This window comes from Panthera tigris, chromosome B1, assembly GCF_018350195.1.
Source record: "Panthera tigris isolate Pti1 chromosome B1, P.tigris_Pti1_mat1.1, whole genome shotgun sequence".
In the NCBI taxonomy this organism is placed as follows: domain Eukaryota; kingdom Metazoa; phylum Chordata; class Mammalia; order Carnivora; family Felidae; genus Panthera; species Panthera tigris.
The window spans coordinates 59,780,297-59,799,442 of NC_056663.1; positions in this window are offsets into that span (position 1 = coordinate 59,780,297).

Consider the following 19,146-nt stretch of genomic DNA (forward strand, 5'->3'; position numbering starts at 1 on the left):
TAATTTATGGATTGTTTCTAAATATAATTTTATGGCTTACAACTTCTTCCTAAGTTAAGCATTTGAATTCTGTTGGACTCTTGATCTATGAAATATAGAGCACTCATGTAAGTTTTCATTGAACATTTTAAATTTGGTATGTACATCACTCATTCTAACACAAGCCATTTTATCATCTTAAGTTGTCTTGGCCTTACTACCCTAGTATTTGCAAAAGTATTTACTTTTGAGTTCCTGAATATAAACATAAATAAATATGTATGATTCACAACATATATGAATATACAGAAATAAAAGAAAAGAGAAAGAGAGACAAGTTTAGGAACTATGAATAACATGTGTTTTGAGACTTGCTGACTTTTGGTGATAATTATGTGAAAACCAGATCTATGACAATCAAGATAATCCTGTATTTTGTCGGTTAAAAAATATTTGTGGAACACCCTGTGCACGATCCCCATGAGACAAGGCACTATAGGCTGTTGACATGTAAAGATTTCCCGGACTGGGACCGGGAAGGCAAGGCATATGCATGAGAAACAGCAGAGTCTAGTAGAAAGAATTCAATTAGAAACAATAAAAGCTAGCCTTCCCTGAGAACTTCCTACACGACAGCTTCTGAGTGTGGCCTATTGCCTGCTTTCATGTAGTGAACTATTTGATCCTCAGAATAATTGATGGAGTAGTCATTATTTTTCTTTTTTATTATTTCTGTACTCAAAACTTCAGCATAAAAACATTAAATTATTTGGCTAAAGTTGAACTGTTAGGAAATGGTGGATTTAGGGTTGAAACCTGCATTTAACCACACTTTTCTTTTCCTGTTGGAGATAGTATGGGTATTTACTTTAAGAATTTAGATAAGGGGAGGGGCGCCTGGGTGGCTCAGTCGGTTGAGCCTCCGACTTCCCCTCAGGTCATGACCTCACGGTCTCTGGGTTCGAGCCCCGCATTGGGCTCTGTGCTGACAGTTGGGCTCTGTGCTGACAGCTCCCAGCCGGGAGCCTGCTTCGGATTCTGTGCCTCCCTCTCTCTCTGCCCCTCCCCTGCTCAGGCTCTGTCTCTCTCTCTCAAAAATAAATAAACATTAAAAAAAAAATTTTTTTTAAATAATAAAAAAAAAAGAATTTAGATAAGGGGAGAAATTTTGCAATCTGCTTATGCAATACCTTGTAGAGACGTTGAGAAGGTACTATAATTTTGAAAGAAAAAATATTTGATGTTAGGAAAGTACAGATGGGGTAGTAACATTTCGATAGGCATTTTAAACTGCATATTAGGAATAATTACACGAAAAAGATTGGAACAGCATGAACCAACAATTAATGTTAATTATCTCTGTGGCAGGGCTTGGGCAGAAATACGGTTCAGGCGTGGGACATTTAGTAACATTTTTTGTTGTTTATTTCACATTCTTTGATAAACTAACCGGTTAAATTATGAGTGATTTTACAATTTAAATTAAGCATTTTAATTTGTTATTTGTTTAATTATTTTAATTGTTTATTTAAACAATTTCTAAAAAAGTAAAAAAAAATTGTTGGTAGCAAATTCCAATGCTAAAATATTTCAAAATAAAAACTACACCATGAAAACAAAAGTTGAAAAAGACTTAAAACTTTTGTTGCTGTTATTTTGAAATCACAGGCAATTCTTAGACTAAATTTCTTCCTTTCATTTTTATTGTTTGTCTTTTAATATTTTTCATTTATTTATTTTTTAAATTTCCAGTATAATTACTGGAAATATACAGAGTTATATTCGTTGTAGATATACAATATAGTGATTTAACAATTCTATGCTTTCCCGGAGCTCATCACGATTAAGCATCACAATGCTTGATCCCCTTCACCTATTTCACCCATCTCCCACCCACCTCCCCTCTGGTAACCATCAGTTTGTTCTCTATAGTTAAGAGTCTGGGTTTTTGGAAAAACTACAAAAACAACCACAAAAAAAAGTAACAAAATGGCAATAAGTACTTATTGATACTTATCTATTGATATTATTTTGCATGTGAATGGACTAAAAGCTCTAATCAAAAGACATAGGATGATAGAGTGGATAAGAAACAAGACCCATGTATATGCTGCCTACAAGAGACTTCATTTCAAACCTAAAGACACCAGCAGATTGAAAATGAGGAAATGGAGATACATTTGTCATGCAAATGGTGTCAGAAGAATGCTGGAGTAGCAATACTCATATCAGACAAAACAGATGTTAAAAAAAGACTGTAACAAGAGCAAAGAGGGACACAACATAATAATAAAGAGGACAGTCCCACAAGAAGATATAACAATTGCAAATATGTATGCACCCAACGTGAAAGCACCCAAATACATAAAAACTATTAACAGGAAACATAAAGAACTAATCAATAGTAATACAATTATCGTGGGGACTTTAGCCCCTCACTTACACTGATGGATAGATCATCCAAATAGAAAATCAGTAAGGAAACAGTGGCTTTGAATGACACACTAGAACAGATAGATTTAACAGAAATATTTTAACAGCTGTGGATCCTCTCTCTCTCTCTTTCTATGCCCCTTCCCTGTTCACTCTCTATCTCTCTCTCTCAAAATAAATAAACATTAAAAAAAAGTACACACACACACACACACACACACACACAGTATATATAAACAAGCAAGCAAGCAAGCAAATCCCAGAAAGGTTCTGGGGGTCCTGCAAAGGTTTGGGGATAGTTATACCGGGTGGCAGTCATTACGAGACTCTCAAAGCTTGAGGTGAGTTCACAGCATAAATTACTGGGGTTCTTGGGAAAATAAATTAAGATAAGAAATGAAGACTGTTTAGACCATCAAAACCAAAGTCTAAGTAGGCACATGTAAAAGCCATTATGGTGTCTGCCATTATAAAGATATCTTGTAAAAAGAATAATAGATTTATTGCAAATGGGAAACTTGGAAGCCAAAGCCACAAAATTGGAGGGCAGGGGTGCTGTTATCAGCACTTACTACCTAATTCTAAGACTCCCAGGCTAGGATAAGTTGGTCATGGACTGTTAGATTGATGCTATTTTACCAACCAACCTCAAGAAAATTTTTGTGAAATAAGGCATATTAAAAACACCGCAAAGCTCCCAATCCAGTGGCACATCACTCTTAGGTTTTAATTTGACTCTGAGAGAACCAAGGCTGAACTAAAGAAATGATATTCTCAAGATTCAAAGAACTGAGCACACCACATTTTGGCATAGCTACATATTTAATGTCTAAGATTTATGGTCCTAGAAAGTATAGATATCTAAAAATATGACAAAATCTTACTAAAACAGCCTAGAATTACAATGGCCATTATGGGGAACATTCCAATTAGACAAGATCATTCATTTAAGAAGTGTAATTGAAAGCAAGAGTTTCCAAATCAACAAACAGAATAAGATACCTATTTTAATTGGCATGCAGAAGTCTCCAAAATGTTTCAAGATTCCAAACAGCTTCATTGAAATATTCACTGCAAAATTCTAATGAAAAATTATCCCACTTTACCTAGGCTAATTTATCCTCCGTCTCTGAAGAGACCACAAAACTGTAAAAAGTCTGAGCTATTAGCATTATGAGTGCAATAGCCCTAAGGCTAGAAACCTGAAACAACTGGGCCTTTCCTATTGCATTCTCCTTTGGGGGGCCATAATCAAATCTCTGGCCTAGAAAATGGTGTCTCATTTGCAATCAACTGGAACACTGAAAAAATGAATGTTCTTGAAGGTATGATAGGAAAAGATAGGATTCAGTAGGCAGAAAGGGAAAGATTAGGACCTGAGCTACCTGGGTGGGAAAAAACATAGATTTTGGAACAATGCTGGAAGTGTCTCACCACAGCAAACCTCCCCAGACATAAGGTTCCTCTTAAGGATATAACAGACTCCATCTACTTCCACTCAGATTTCCCTCAAGAATTTGACAAAAGACCTAAATATGGCCTTAGGCCACCTCTCATACAATGGAAACAAGCCAATCAGGAATGGACTACTCAGCACCTAGAGTTATCCAGCCAATGAGGGTAGGACCTGAGAAGGAACAAAGGGGAAGGGAAGGCGTGGGCAACCAGAACCTTATAAAACAAGCACCCTTGCCTATTGTCCAGTGGACATTCACTTTCGAACATCCCCTCTCTATAAAGACAGCTTTTCTACTATTCCTTTCTGATCTTATACTCTAATAAACTTTTGCCTGCTGCTCATTTTGTGTCCACCTCTTCATTCTTCAAAGCAGCAAGACAACGGATCAGGTATTGAGATAAAAAATCCTGCAACAAAGGTTTGTCGAATCCTTGACACCAACTCAAATACCCCCATATTTACCCTCAAAAGAGGGCCTCCATATGGGCCCCTTCCAGGATTGAGGGACTCTTGAGAGATTCTCTAGTCAACTGCTATCACTTATCCCTTAAACAACCAAGGGGAAACTAAAATGAAAATGAATGGGCTATGATGAGGGACCATAAGGTAAGCTGAGGACCAAGCACAAGCTAGCACAATTCCCATCCTCCACCAAACCCCCCACCAAGTGGGATATGTATGATATTCCTTAGGCACTTCTGGCTCCCCAAGAACAAAGGAAAGGACAGAAAACAAATGGTTAAACTGATAAGAATCTCCATCAGTTTACAAATATCTTAGTACAATTACAAAAAAAGGGGCAATCTTATCAATAGCCTAAAGTCCAGGAACTTCCTACTGTCTTAATGTTAATGCTTTGCTATAGGGAAAAACAACCTTAGCTTCACAACAGCTAAACCTTCAGTAATCTGAGTCTTCTTTAGCATATGGAAATCCATTTAAGAAACTTCCTCTTGACCCTACCTCCCCCAACTCCATAGTATGTAACCAGTCACTCTTCACTACCCCAAAGCAGTTCTTTCTGCCCACGGGTCCTGTCCCTGTGCTTTAATAAAATCACCTTTTTGCACCAAAGACATCTTCAAGAATTCTTTCTTGGCTGTCAGCTGCAAACCTTACCATTACCCCAAAACCTCATCAGGCTACACTTTCCGTGTTAAACTTACTCACTCAGGAGCTCACAGAAAGAATTCTGGGGAAACTGGAAGAAGTTGGTGAAGGGTGAGAATTATTAGCAGAATCAGCTTCCTTGGAACTCTATAGTGCCAGTCAGAGAGGAAGGTAAATTTCACACAGTTTCTTCCCTTCCAAATCCAGACCCATTGGTTATTGATCCTTTTGATGAGGAAGCATGAGGCAAGCTGAGGGCAAGTACAGGCTAAAAATACAAGCTAACAACCCCTCCCGCTCAAGGTGGGATATGTGTGATACTCCTTGGACACTCTTGGCTACCCAAGAACAAAGGAAAGGGGTTTAAGTTTTTGGCATGGTAATGTGGGAAATAAAGGCAAATGAAAATTTAAATTCCTTTACTGCCTACAGCTCATTGACACGTCCTTAAAACCAGCAGAGTGACCTCCCTTTAAGAGCTCAGCTGCCCCAATGATGACACTTTGCTAGGGGTAAAAAGGAATCTTAGCTTGACATTATCTCAACCTTGAGGATCTTATAAGTCTACTTTAACATGTAAAAATTCCTTGGAAACTTGCTTTTATCTCAACTGACCTGAGATATATGCTGACAATCATACTCCAAGTTTATGGCCCCCTAATATACATCTAAAGGGTTTCATGACTGAGGTTTTACTAAATGGTAATAAATGGTGTTTCCCTAGCAACAGCTAGCTCCTCAAGGTTCTGGAAACCTTGCTTCCAAACTTCCTTAGAGACTTACTCTATTCTTAAACCCCTCCCAACCTGAGGGTATAACATCAGTTACCCATCACAACCCCAGTGCAGCTCTGCTGCCCATGGGTCCTGTCCCTGTGCTTTAATAAATCACCTTTTTGCACCAAAGATGTCTTCAAGAATTCTTTCTTGGCCATCGGCTCTGGAACACCCCTCACCATCACCCTAAAACTTCATCACTTTCTCTCCCAGGAACAACTATTGCCTTCTTGTTTGTCTTGCTTTGTGATCTGAGAATTTGACTTGGCAACTATCAGTTTGCGGGCCTCCCCGCAAACGGTCAGACGGAAATGTGTGTTGCACTCCAGTTTGCAGCAGGGGTCTTACTTATTGTAGCCAGCTTTCAACAGAGTTATCTAAGTCTTACTTTTGGGGGGGGGGCTATCTTTAGGAGTGGCTGTGGAACTTGCATAGTATCTTTTGCATCCTCTTTGAGGGTACCTCTTGGGTCCATGAAGTTGTTCAATACTTCCAGGAATATTTACTGTTTTTCCAGCTGAAACCCAACAAGATATCTGAAAGGATTTTTTTAAGTCTGTCTATGGTCAGAAGTTGGACAATTGAGAGCTAATATTCAAATCCCGATAAGAATGTCTTCAAAGGACTTTTCTCCTAAGCTAAATAAAACTATGTTGGGTGGGGGGGGGCATTCCAAAGACAAACAGCTCTAAATCCAGGACATAAGAAACTTCTGGTTTGTATCTTAAAGATCTCTCTGATATAAAGTAGCAAATTGAACATAATGTAATTGGCTGGGTTGATCAGTGCCTTGACATATTCAAGTTGCAACCCAATCCTTTGAGGAATTAAAAACAGCCGTACTGGGGCGCCTGGGTGGCTCAGTCGGTTAAACGGCCGACTTCAGCTCATGTCACGATCTCGCGGTCCGTGAGTTCGAGCCCCGCATCGGGCTCAGGGCTGATGGCTCAGAGCCTGGAGCCTGCTTCCAATTCTGTGTCTCCCTCTCTCTCTCTGCCCCTCCCCCGTTCATGCTCTGTCTCTCTCTGTCTCAAAAATAAATAAACGTTAAAAAAAAAAAAACAAAAAAAACAAAAACAACAACAACAAAAAAAAACAGCCGTACTATCAATTGAGGGCAACTTGTACAAATGGTCTTACAAATAGAATCTTTACAAGAACGGAAAGAGTCCACTTATCCTTTTTACCAATCCTCAAACCTCTCCTATTCATCTCAAAAGCCTTGTAGTTATTATAAAAATCCTAGCCTTAGGAAACAAAAGTTCTTCTTGGGGGAATTTGCATTCTTTCTCTGTGCCTTTGAGATGTAAATGTTCTACCTTGGTCATCTCTAGGAACTGAGGGCCATCTCTTTGAAATGCAAAATTCAGGGGCACCTGGGTGGCTCAGTCAGTTAAGTGGCCGACTTCAGCTCAGGACACGATCTCACTGTCCGTGAGTTCGAGCCCTGCGTCGGGCTCTGTGCTGACAACTCAGAGCCTGGAGCCTGTTTCAGATTCTGTGTCTCCCTCTCTCTGACCCTCCCCCGTTCATGCTCTGTCTCTCTCTGTCTCAAAAATAAATAAACGTTAAAAAAAAAATTAAAAAAAAATGAAATGCAAAATTCAGAGAGATAATTCTTATCAGAAGAGAAAAACAAACAAAAAGGAAAGTCTATTTGGAAATAGAAAAATCATAAAAGTCTTCTCCACAGATATCAGTAAAAAGTTTCAGCCATCTGAGCAGATAACTTATTCCATCTTCTAGAAACACTATTTGGACCTAATTGCTCTTTTATAAACTCATGAGTTTTGCATTATTATACCTGTCTCATGGCTAAAATTAAAAAAGAAAAAGCTATTAAGATTTCTGTTTGCATATGTTTATATGTTTATGTATGTCTATGTACCTATGTTGCAGATGAATCAATTTTTTTTTACCTTCTGATAGCATTGCCAAAATTAATTTGTAAAGAGCTCTACTTAATGGGCTTACAGAAAATTAAGTGTTTATATAAATCAAGTATATTCTTGAAAATATAGAAAGTAACCCTAATATTTTTTAAGTTCACATTATTGAGGATAATCTTCAGGGGGGAAAACAACCCTGCTAGTTTAAGTTTGTTGGTTTAATTATAATAGGAATGTCTTTTGAGTTATCAGCATTAAATATAAGGGGACACACAACTTTTATTTCACCTTGATTTACAAAAAAGTCGAATAATCTGTTAGCAAGAAAGATAACGTGATGGTTAGCTATTTAATATCTCATGAAATTTTCACAAATAATCTAAACATAATTGTTAAGAAGTAAATTAAATATACATAAGATAAAGTTTATAAATGAATTTTAAACAATAATTATGTTTTATGACATGTCTACTTAAAAATCATTTCCAAAATCTTTCTAGTAACTTAAAACCTTAAAACCTTAAAATTAATTAAGTTAACGATGATATGCACTGAATATCTAGATCAATTCCAAATAAGATAAAATGCTGAAACATTAAATTACTGAACATAGGTTTATACACTTTTGGCCTTCTTTTACAGAGGAACTAAAAAGACTTGGGCCTATTAGTAAATAAACATTTTTTGTGTCACTCTGAAAAATTTACTATGAAGAATATACTTCTAGAAATCATAAAGTATCTTTATAAATTTGCCAACCCATAGAATGCTAGTGTTATAGCTAGTCCACAATTACTTCTTACCTTTTATTAGGAATTAAGGATCTTAAGTGTTAAGAATTCTAATTAGAATATGTCATTAAAACCACTAGAAATATTAAGGGAAACATCTCTATGCGAGGAAAGTAGGATGTGTATTTGCTAAGCAAAGGTGTGAGGTATGCAGGTTGTTTTGTAAAGGGGGAAAAAATTTTTTTTGTCCTAAAGTATAACTACTAATTGATTGTTTCAGAAAAAGAAAGAAAGAAAAAAAAAGGGACAAAACATGAATGAACATAAAAAGTTGAGGTCTGTAGAAAAGGAATCTTGGGAAAGCAATTTTATGTGTAGTCAAGCTGGCTTAGGTTGGAATGGATTTATTTAAATTAAAAAAATAAGTTTTAACATCAAAAGTATGCAGGTGAAAAATTATTTACCAAATTTGTTTCTCTATCCTCTAATATGATTTAACAGTTACAAATTACAGTCAGAGTTGCTTTACTCAGTATTTGTTTTCTTTGCTAGAATTTAATCGGGTCATAGCCATTAACTAACTCTAGATGACTGAAATTCCTGACTGGAATGCCGTTATCACAATACTCTTTGATATTCTTCACACATATTATTAATAATGAAGTGGAGTCTCTTGTCTTGTCCTTGCATATTTCAGTTAGTATATCTTTAAGAATGCATCATAGTGTTTAAAACCTGACCAGTGTTGCCCCTCTACATTTTTTTTTTCAATGAAGAAATCAAGGCAGTTGTAATTGTCCAGTATAAACTAGATACTTAGTCTATTGTGAGGTATGCTATAGGAACCCTTCAATTTTCAGTTTTAGCAATAAAACAGAAGCTCAGACCGAACTGACATAAGAGTCCCTAAGATATGAACCCTAATCCATATTAGATGCTGGAATGTGAGGGCTAATTTGTATTCTAGGAATGTGCAATCACATATTTAAAAAAACATTTATTGGTATAAGAGAAATAAGATAAAACTCTTATACCTTGTCTATTGTTACCAGTAGTTTGTCAAATACACTCTGATTTTTAAAATCTGAGTAATCCAAGTGAACATTCAACTTCGTTGAGAAAAAATACTGGAAAGGACAATTATCATGTAATTTCTGTACATACATGATCGAACAGATTTTACGTAGTATTACATTGTCAGGGCTTTCTATGTGGTCACATTATTCATACTAGAAGGCAATTAGTATTTTTAGCAAATGTTAAAAAAGTAATATGAGCCTCAAATCATTCTGTATCAACCTCATATATTGGATTCAAGACAATTTCATACGTAACTTCAAACAACATGATATAAAATCATACCGTGATGTTTAAATTTGACTGTAGTTTCCCTTAGTAAGCTTTATCTTTTTTTATAAATAAACATGTAAATTTTATTCATAGGTATAATTTAAAATGTCTGCTATTACTATCTAAACTGATTTTAAAAATCCTTTGGAAGTAGAGTTAACAGCTTAAAATGTTACTAAAACCTAAAGAATATAATTTTAGGCCATCAGTATTTAGCTTAAGTATGGGTGAGGTTTTAAATTAACTATATTCATATTTTCTGTGAAACATAACATATATACAATCTTGACAAAGGTTGCTTCCATAATTACATTTAATCCTTTTGGAACTGATAGCACAAACTTAGCATGCTTAAGATTATAAGAGAAAATTCAGTTCTTTGATAGTGTAGGTAGAAATAAAGCCTATAGGTAAATCTGTATTAGCTGTTTCTGGAAAGACTACAAAATTCCCATTAGCTTTTCTCTCCAAATAAAAGAAAAATCAAGGCATCTTCTAAACACTACTATAATTTCAGGCAAACTATTATATTTTTAGCTTTTTTAAAAAAAAGTTTAAAAAATGTTGCCCTAATAGTTTATTAAGAAATATCTTACAAACCTTTTCAAGCCTTGGTTACTTTGAAGACTCTGAAAAGGTGATGGGTTTCAGATGAGCATTTCTTCTTTTCTGTGGGAGCAGAGGTTGGTCTTGCCTATTCATTAGAGACTGCTTGGTCCTTGGTCACTTTGAGGCAACTGTGGCCTCAGACTTGCATCTGTCCTCTTACTCCACTCAACTATATTTGGTAACTGAACTCATGTTTCAGCAGACTGCCATGATCAGGAATTCCAGCCGCGGACTGGGAAGCAACCCTGGGTCTGAGGGCTGGGTTCTTAGAAATTAAAGGCACTTAGTGTAGAGAGAACTGTATTTATAGATCTAATAAACATAGGATTTACACATATCCCTCTACACCCTGACCTTGTGGCTGGAAATCACCACCTGCCCTTTTAACATATTCTTAATCAATTAGAAGTACAGTATGTGATCCTAAGTAGAAAAAGTGATACTCATAAGAAATGCTCTTCTTATAATCATCTGCTCTGTGCATTCAACGTTTAGTCATCTGGAAGATTGTCTTGAAATAGTAAATCAAATTAACTATTTAAAAAATTAGCCACCTGTCAAATTGAGTGGAGAGTCCCACTGTTCTCTTCTAGTTGTTAATTAAAAGTTATTATGGGACTATCATGTGTATTAAAGGCACAGTCCATAGTAGGATTAAGTAGGCATAAAGATACAGGGACTGAATCTTATAAACACTGCTACACTGAGTTCGTAGCTCAATGCCTAACACATTAGGAGCATCCAATAAATATTTGTTGAAGAAAAAATAAAAGTTAAATGAATATTTTTCAGGACAATCATGAGCCCTCTCACACTTGTAAAAGAAAAGCTTCACAGCCATTTTATTACTCATTCGATAGCATCTCATCGTAACGTATTCTAATATTTTGAACTTCCAACTAACAAATAGAGCTAACAAGAACAGAAAGTGTTTATGTGGCAAGGTCAGGTAGCAGAGCTGAATCTAAGGGGAAAATAATCACAAAACCTTCCAGTTAAGTTCATTTGGAAATGAAGCGCTGCGTCTTCTTTGTCTAAATAAGACCATCAGAGTCGGTCCACTTTCTTATCTAAAGTTTTTTCTGATGGTGGAAAACTTAGGAAGTTCTTCTCTTGTGCTTTTTCTTCACAGGCAAAACTGCCCCTTTATAAATGGTTCTTGAAACTGGATACTTTTGTGGGCTATATCAGCCATTATACTTGTTAATAAGTGTTTTTAAAATTTATATTTATGGGGAAAGACCCTTGGACTGACGAAATACATGCACTTGTCTTCTATTTACTAAAACCCTGTAAGATAGTAGTAAAAATCTAAAAGGAGCTTCTCCAGGTAGAGAAGACAGTAGAAGATGCCAGAAATGGACAAAATTGTTGGAAAATGGTTAACATAAAAATGAGTGGTCTAATATCATTGGAAAACTTAAGTGTTTGCAGAAGGATATGCCTATGAGAAGCAGTGATCAGCCCCACAAAGTCCCAGAAAGGCTCAGGAATTGTGGGCACTAGGTCCCTCCTTGGAAATAATTTTCATTGGCAATTTTGGATATTTCTGGAAGTGAGATAGGATCTGACAACAAGTATTGGTTTGAAGAATCCCTGAGGAAGAGTTAGACGCTACTATCCCATATCCACTTCAGGAAGCCAGGAGACTACCCTTTCCTACACCTGGAGAAGATGTGAGGTATATTCTCTGGAAAATTTAAAACAGACAATCTCCAGCCTCAGGAACACAAAACACAGATGAAAAGGATGAGGCACTGGCAGAAATTTCTGGGAGGTTGGGTTAGAGAAGGGACAGAGGCTCCAACTGTATTAAGTGGTATTATTTCTAAAAAGATAGCAATGATAGGAAAATATGAAAAAGTGGTAAGATTTGATACATCTTGGTGTGGGTGTTAGTTACGTTAATATCTGTACTCTTTGTGTTTAAAAATGTCATAATGAAAAATTAAACAAAAATCTCTATTGTGTCCTAACGTAAACTGAATATGGAAGGGATTATAAGAATCAAAATGCTGTAACCTCTCCATGATATTACCTTAATTGTGGACAGAATTGCTGAGATTAACGAGGCAACTTGTTAAAAATGACATGTAAAACAAATATATTAATGCTATTAAGATAAATGGATGCTAGACATATAACTCACCCTTCATCTCAATGTTTTAAAAAAATTTTATTGTTGTATTAATAGTAAACCGTGCAGGAGTCACCAAGTATATTACTTCTCTAGACCAAAATGTATCTAGAAATAACTTTTGTATATCCCAGTTTAATTTTACAATCCCACCTAAAGTGTATGTTGAGGACATGCACACTTGTGCTAATATTTTTCTCTTATTTAAAGACTGCATATTTGAAAAATGCTGAGAGTTGATTTTAAAAGTTCTCATCACAAGAAAAAAAATTGTAACTATGTGTGGTGATGAATGTTAACTAGATGTATCAGTCATTTCACAATATATTCATATATCAAATTAGTATGTCATACCCCTAAAACTAATAGAATGTTATATGTCAATTATGTCTCAATAAAAAATACCAGAAAGATAAACATTCTTGCAGTTCCTAAAAAGAGAAGAGATGGGCATGCAGTGCAATAAATATTCACTGCACAGAATAACAAAAATAGAGAGTTATGAATAAATTAATGACTCATTTTTGTTGTTGTAGAATCATTCACAAATAAAAGAAAATGTAAGTTTCCCCTTCCTTTTTCCAGGAAGGATAGCCAAATTTTGTTATATTTAGTGTTCCTTTGTCATAAGAAACTTTTTGTAGAAATAAAAGGTTTAAAGTGTAAAATCTCTCAAAGTGATATTGATTTGCATGTATTATTAAAACAAACCTGTTGAATTATCTATAGGGAAATGAGGTCTAGTGTTCTTAGGAAAAGATGCTGGTTTCAAGCCTGGGAGAGAGTTGGGTTCTCAGAACCTAGAAGGACAGAGGGGTGGTGGGTTCTGTAGTCAACAGTGATGGTCATGCAGGGGAGGACAAGCACCCATTCCTTGAGGGGCTGATTGAAGACACCTGGGACTGAGATTAAGCATCATGGTTTTTGGGGCTGCATTGAAAGAGGTAGATGTCTCTACTTTCTAATGGTCATGGGGGCTAGAACAATAAATCTCACAATGAATCTCAATGGTGAGCATGTTGGTCTACTGACCAGAAGGGGTCTTTCCCACATGTGCCTGGATTGCCTGGTTCCTATATCCTGCTACAGCACCACTGTAACACCAGAGAAGTGATGAAGTCATAAGAAGGAGAAAATCAAAAAAGGTAGCTTGTGGTCCTGAGATAGGCCTCCAAGCTAGATAGGATTCTATTTAAAAAGATACAGAAATGTGACTCTTCTGGTATATTGTGAGAAGTGTAGCAAATCATGCTTGTTTTAAAAATATTATAAGAATCTGAAAATCAAACCTTCTTTTCCTTAAAAAAGACTCCTGGCAAAGTCTCTTAAGTTATTATAACAAGGTTTCATTAATACCATAGATGAGATTAGTACATAAACAGTAATACGGTTTCTCTTGTACTTTTATTATTTACCCCCAGAGGCCATTTCTATGTGTACCAAGGTTGGGAAGTGGGGTCAGTGGCCCCTTCAGTGTGTCTCAGTTCAGCTTTCAAATGATTACTTTTTTTTTCTCATAAAAATTCCTGCTGTTTTGATTTGAAGTGCATCTTCCATCCATGTTTTTTTTTTTTCAGTTAAGACTTTGGATCTAGTTGGGTTCTTGATTCTCTTTACTTCGAGTGCTTCCATCATCCAGAGTGAGGTCAGCATCTATTTGTTTATTTACTCCACACGTAGCATATTGGTCCTTTGACCTGCTTATTTCTCATGATCTTCATCTCCATTCTTCTTCTTATAGATGTTATAAATGGACCTGCTCCATCTCTCAAATCATGTATTAGTTCTCTACTGTTTCATAACAAATTATTGAAAAAATTAGTGTCTTAAGGCAATGCATATTTATTATTTCACACGGTTTCTGTGTGTCAGGAACCAGTAGGGTCTTAGCTATGTGATTCTGGATTGGGGTATCAAGAGATTGCAATCAAGATGTTGCCCATGGCTACTTTTGTCTGAAAGCATGACTTGGCCTAGAGATCTATTTCCAGGGTGGCTCACTCGTGTGCCTAGAAAGTTAAAGCTGTGTTGGAAGGAGCCTTGTGGACTTCTCCATATCATCGCTTGAGTTTCCTTAAGAAACTGTATGGCAGCTGGATTCCTCTAGAGTTAATGATTCAAGAAAGAGGAAACTGTAAGTCACAATACATTGTCTTTTATGACCTAGACTTGGAGGTCATGTTCTATCTTTTCTGCAATATCCCTTGGTTACACAAGTCAGCACTATTGAAGGTGGAGGGACTTCACAGGGGTACACCAGTTGGTGAGATCATTGGTGGTCGTCTTGCAGGCTGTCTAACACACCTTTAGTCCATTGGCTACACTTGCATGCTCCATTTTCAAAACTGTAAACTTTCATCCTCCAGACCTCTCACTCAGTGACTACACTGACTTTTCTTCTGTACTGAGACTTCCAAGCTATAAACCATTCTATTTTCATGTTATCGATCAGTCTGCCTTACAGTTTCAGATTAATTAAGCACATAGTATATTTTAGTGCACTGGTTTACAAATGTCCTTTTAGAAGATGCAGACCCTCGTTGTTCAGACAAACAATACTTCTTTGATGAAAGGGGTATGAAAAGCAGTGTGCAGACTTGCCTGGTAGCCCAGGAAGCTCTGAAAATCCTCTGGCTCTCAAGGAACTGGCCTATTTACCTCCACTTCTGAACATTTTACTCCCCTCATTCCTGGCACTCTCTACCAGCAAATGAGGATTGTGGAACAACAAATAAAATAGTAACTGAGAAATCTGATCAAGAAACAAACTAAAAATTGAGGCACAAATGCTCAGTTTAACACAGAATTGTCCTAATGAGTCGCTTATTGGTCTATCTGGTGATCCTGGTGTGTTTTAAACTGCGGTGTCTTCCTTCTACTTCTTTCTCTTACTTTGTTTTTATTTTCTATTTTTTAAGTTTATTTATTTTTGAGACAGCGAGTGACAGAGCATGAACGGGGGAGGGTCAGAGAGAGGGAGACACAGAATCCGAAACAGGCTCCAGGCTCTGAGCTGTCAGCACAGAGCCCGACGCGGGGCTTGAACTCACGGACTGCGAGATCATGACCTGAGCGGAAGTCGGCCGCTTAACCGACTGAGCCACCCAGGCGCCCCTTTTCCCTTACTTTGTATCTGGCTTGGACACATGCCACAGATTCAGGGATGCCCCCAAAGACTTGTTTGATTAAATGTTATTTCCATCTCTTACATATTTCCATTATCTTACATCCAACTACCATGATGTAAGGAAACTCAAACAATGATTTGGAGACAGTAAACTTCAGATTTGTGTCTCATGAGTTTTATTTTATAAGCTGTAGTTAAATCTGCTGCACATGTGTAGCCCAAGCCTACAGGTGGTCTTTTGATCACAGACTTTCTGCTAATCAAGATATTTGCAAATTTGTGTATGTGCACAAAAATGAATAGAGAAAAATAATTTCATAACAGTAAAAAAAGTAGAGTTGATGTATGAGAATAGATTTAATAATCCATGTTTTCATATGAGTATTTGGGCACTATTATAAATCTTAATCTGAAATAATCTCATTTTCAATTTGGGTTATAGGGCCCAAGTATAAAAGTTTTATTCTTCTGGGATTAAAAGCCAGTATCACTAATTTTAAAAACACCTTTGTTGAATTTAAGCAAACTAACTTTAACATTTCTTTATAAAGACAATAACATAGATGTCAAAATGAGTAAAGAGAGAAAAGTACAGATTGGTGTTTTGAATATAATATAAAATCTGGAAAACTCATTAGTAAAAAGAAGTCAGTAGTATATTAAAAGAATATAGCATGGCCAGTTGGGTTTTATATTAACATCTGAAGATCTAACATTAATTCCCACATTAATAAGTCAAAAGAGAAAAGCGATATGGCTATCTCCATAGATTATTAATGAGTCTTTGCACAAAATTTAACATCCACCCTAGATGTAGAAAACAAAAACAAACCTTTATGATCCCATAAAGAAAAGAATAGGAAGAACTGATTTTGTAGCAACTCTTTATAAAAATAATCTGTAAGTGTCATATATTTCAATTAAAGCAACTTTTTTTTTTTTCTGGTGGAACTAGAAAAACAGATATAGGGTTTATCCAGAGGAATTAGCATGGCAAAATACCCAGGACAATTGTCAGAAAAGAAATAGTATTAGAGGAGGAGCCTTTCAAGAGTGCTGGAGTACTAACAAATTCCTTATGGATAAGCAATAAGGAATGGGAAAATAGGAAGTGGAATGACAGATCTTATTCTTGTATAGGAAGAACATTATGTTGAAATGGGAGCATATATTAAATAACTACATGTATTTTGGTCTATTTCCTGGCCTTGTTCAATTTCACAGATGCCTCTGATAGTTTAAGGAACTGGATTCCTATTTCATTTCATTGAGCAAAATAAAAGTTGTTTGAGCTCACACAAATTGGAAAAAAAAAAAAAGAATGTAGAATGAATAAGTGTGCAGTTATGAGACTCTAATAAAGATAGAATTAGGATAAAACCAGTATACATAACTGTGCATAGTATCATCATACATATCTATGTGTAATTCTATCTATATATCTATATCTACATCTACATCTACATCTATATCATCTATGTCTTTAATTTCTCTTATTTTTCTGGCATATGAAGGAAAGGACTTTACTCCAATGTGTATGTATTGCTACTTTTAAAAATGGCATCAGAGTGGGGCTCCTGAGTGGCTCAGTTAGTTAAGTGTCCAATTCTTTTTTTTTTTTTAAAGTTTATTCATCCATCTTGAGAACGAGAGAGAGCATGAGCAGGGGGAGAGAGAGAGAGAGAGAGGGAGAGAGAGAATCCCATGCAGGCTCTGCACAGTATGGAGCTCCATGTGGGACCGGAACCCATGAACTGTGAGATCATGACCTGAGCCGAAATCAAGAGTCAGATGCTCAACCAACTGGGCCACCCAAATGTTCCTAAGCGTCAAACTCTTTTTTTTTTAAATTTTTTAATGTTTATTTATTTTTGAGACAGAGACAGAGACAGAGTATGAGTGGGGGGAGGGACAGAGAGCAAAGGAAACACGGAATTAGAAGCAGGCTCTGGGCCCCGAGCTGTCAGCACAGAGCCTGATAGGGGCTCAAAGTCACAATCCTTTGAGATCATGACCTGAGCTGAAGTCAGGTGCTTAACCAACTGTGCCATGCAGGGGCCCCCTAAGTGTCCAACTTTTGGTTTCAGCTCAGGTCATGATCTTGTGGTTCCTGAGTTTGAGCCCCGCATCAGGTTCTGTGCTGACAGTGCAGAGTCTGCTTTGGATTCTCTTTCTCTCTCTTTCTCTCTCCCTTTCTCTCTGCCCACCCCGCCCCCCCCCCCCCCCCGCTCTAGCTCTCTCCTTCTCTCAAAATAAATAAATAAACTTAAAATGGCCTCAGAGGGAAAAATTGGCATCAGAGTTTATCTTGACCATTACTCCTTGTACTCATTATATTTTTCCTTATTAATAATTTTTAAAATGTACTTTCTAATATAATATAAGAAGAAGTGATATAGAAACATATCCCAAATATACTATTAATTGAGATAAGCACATTGTATGTTAGTTATTGTATCTGGAAGATAAAATTAAAAGAAACTTCCAATTAATCTTTTTTTCCTTTTTGTATTTCAAATTTGTATGTGCTTGATATACTCACCATTAAAAAAATTTAAGACAAAAAAGTTAACCACATAATGAGCTTACAGTCATTTTAATCTTTTAAAATCCTTTTTTTTTACTGATGAATCTACTACAGAGTAAAAAATTTTTAAAGTCCTTTGTGTTGTAAATAGAGCATAATTAATCAAAGAAATTTTGATTCCAGTATGTTTTAATTCAGACAATTAAAAATAAATTTCATTGACTTTAAATATCTTAAATAAGGTTTCTTCTAACCTTGGTCCGCTTTTGCCTGCTGATTGGCAAATCATCAGATCCATTTATAAAAGGACCGTATTCTGCACATATGAACATTCAACTTCACCTGGCTAACTTTAAATGTCATAGCCTTTAGATGGTAGCCTACACTTGTGGTGAGCACAGCATCATGTGTAAACTTGTGGAATCACTGTCTTATACACCTGAAACTAATGTAACATTGAGTTTTAACTACAATTTTTAAAAAAGTCATAGCCTTTGGCCCAGTCTGTCCTAGATCTGCTTTGAGAACATAATCTTAACTATAGGAAAGGCTTTATGTAAAAACACTCCAGTTTCATGCTGCTTATAATAGCGAAAAACTGAAGCAACTTAAATGCAATTTATGGAACAGCTTAGTAAACTCATGGAATTCTCAAGTGGCCATAAAAACTGATTTTTCTAAAGTGTTTATATCAACTAAAAAATGCTCATTATATTACGCTAAGGGAAAAAGAAAGAAAACCAATAGTTTTTATAGTTTGACCATAACTTAAACTTAAGAACCTTTGCATGGCTGAAAATTTTAATGATTCGAATTGAGTTGGGTTGATATTTAACAAAAAAATGAAGTCTTCACCAAACTGTATGAAGTCATTTGATTTTTTTTTTTCTCCATTTGGAGGGAAAGACAAAGCCACCAAAATAATTGACTATTTAAAACTGGCTTTGAGACTCATTTGATCTAAATAAAAACTGACAGCCTTCCATTTGTTTCTCTTAAAGTTTGCATTTTAAATGCCT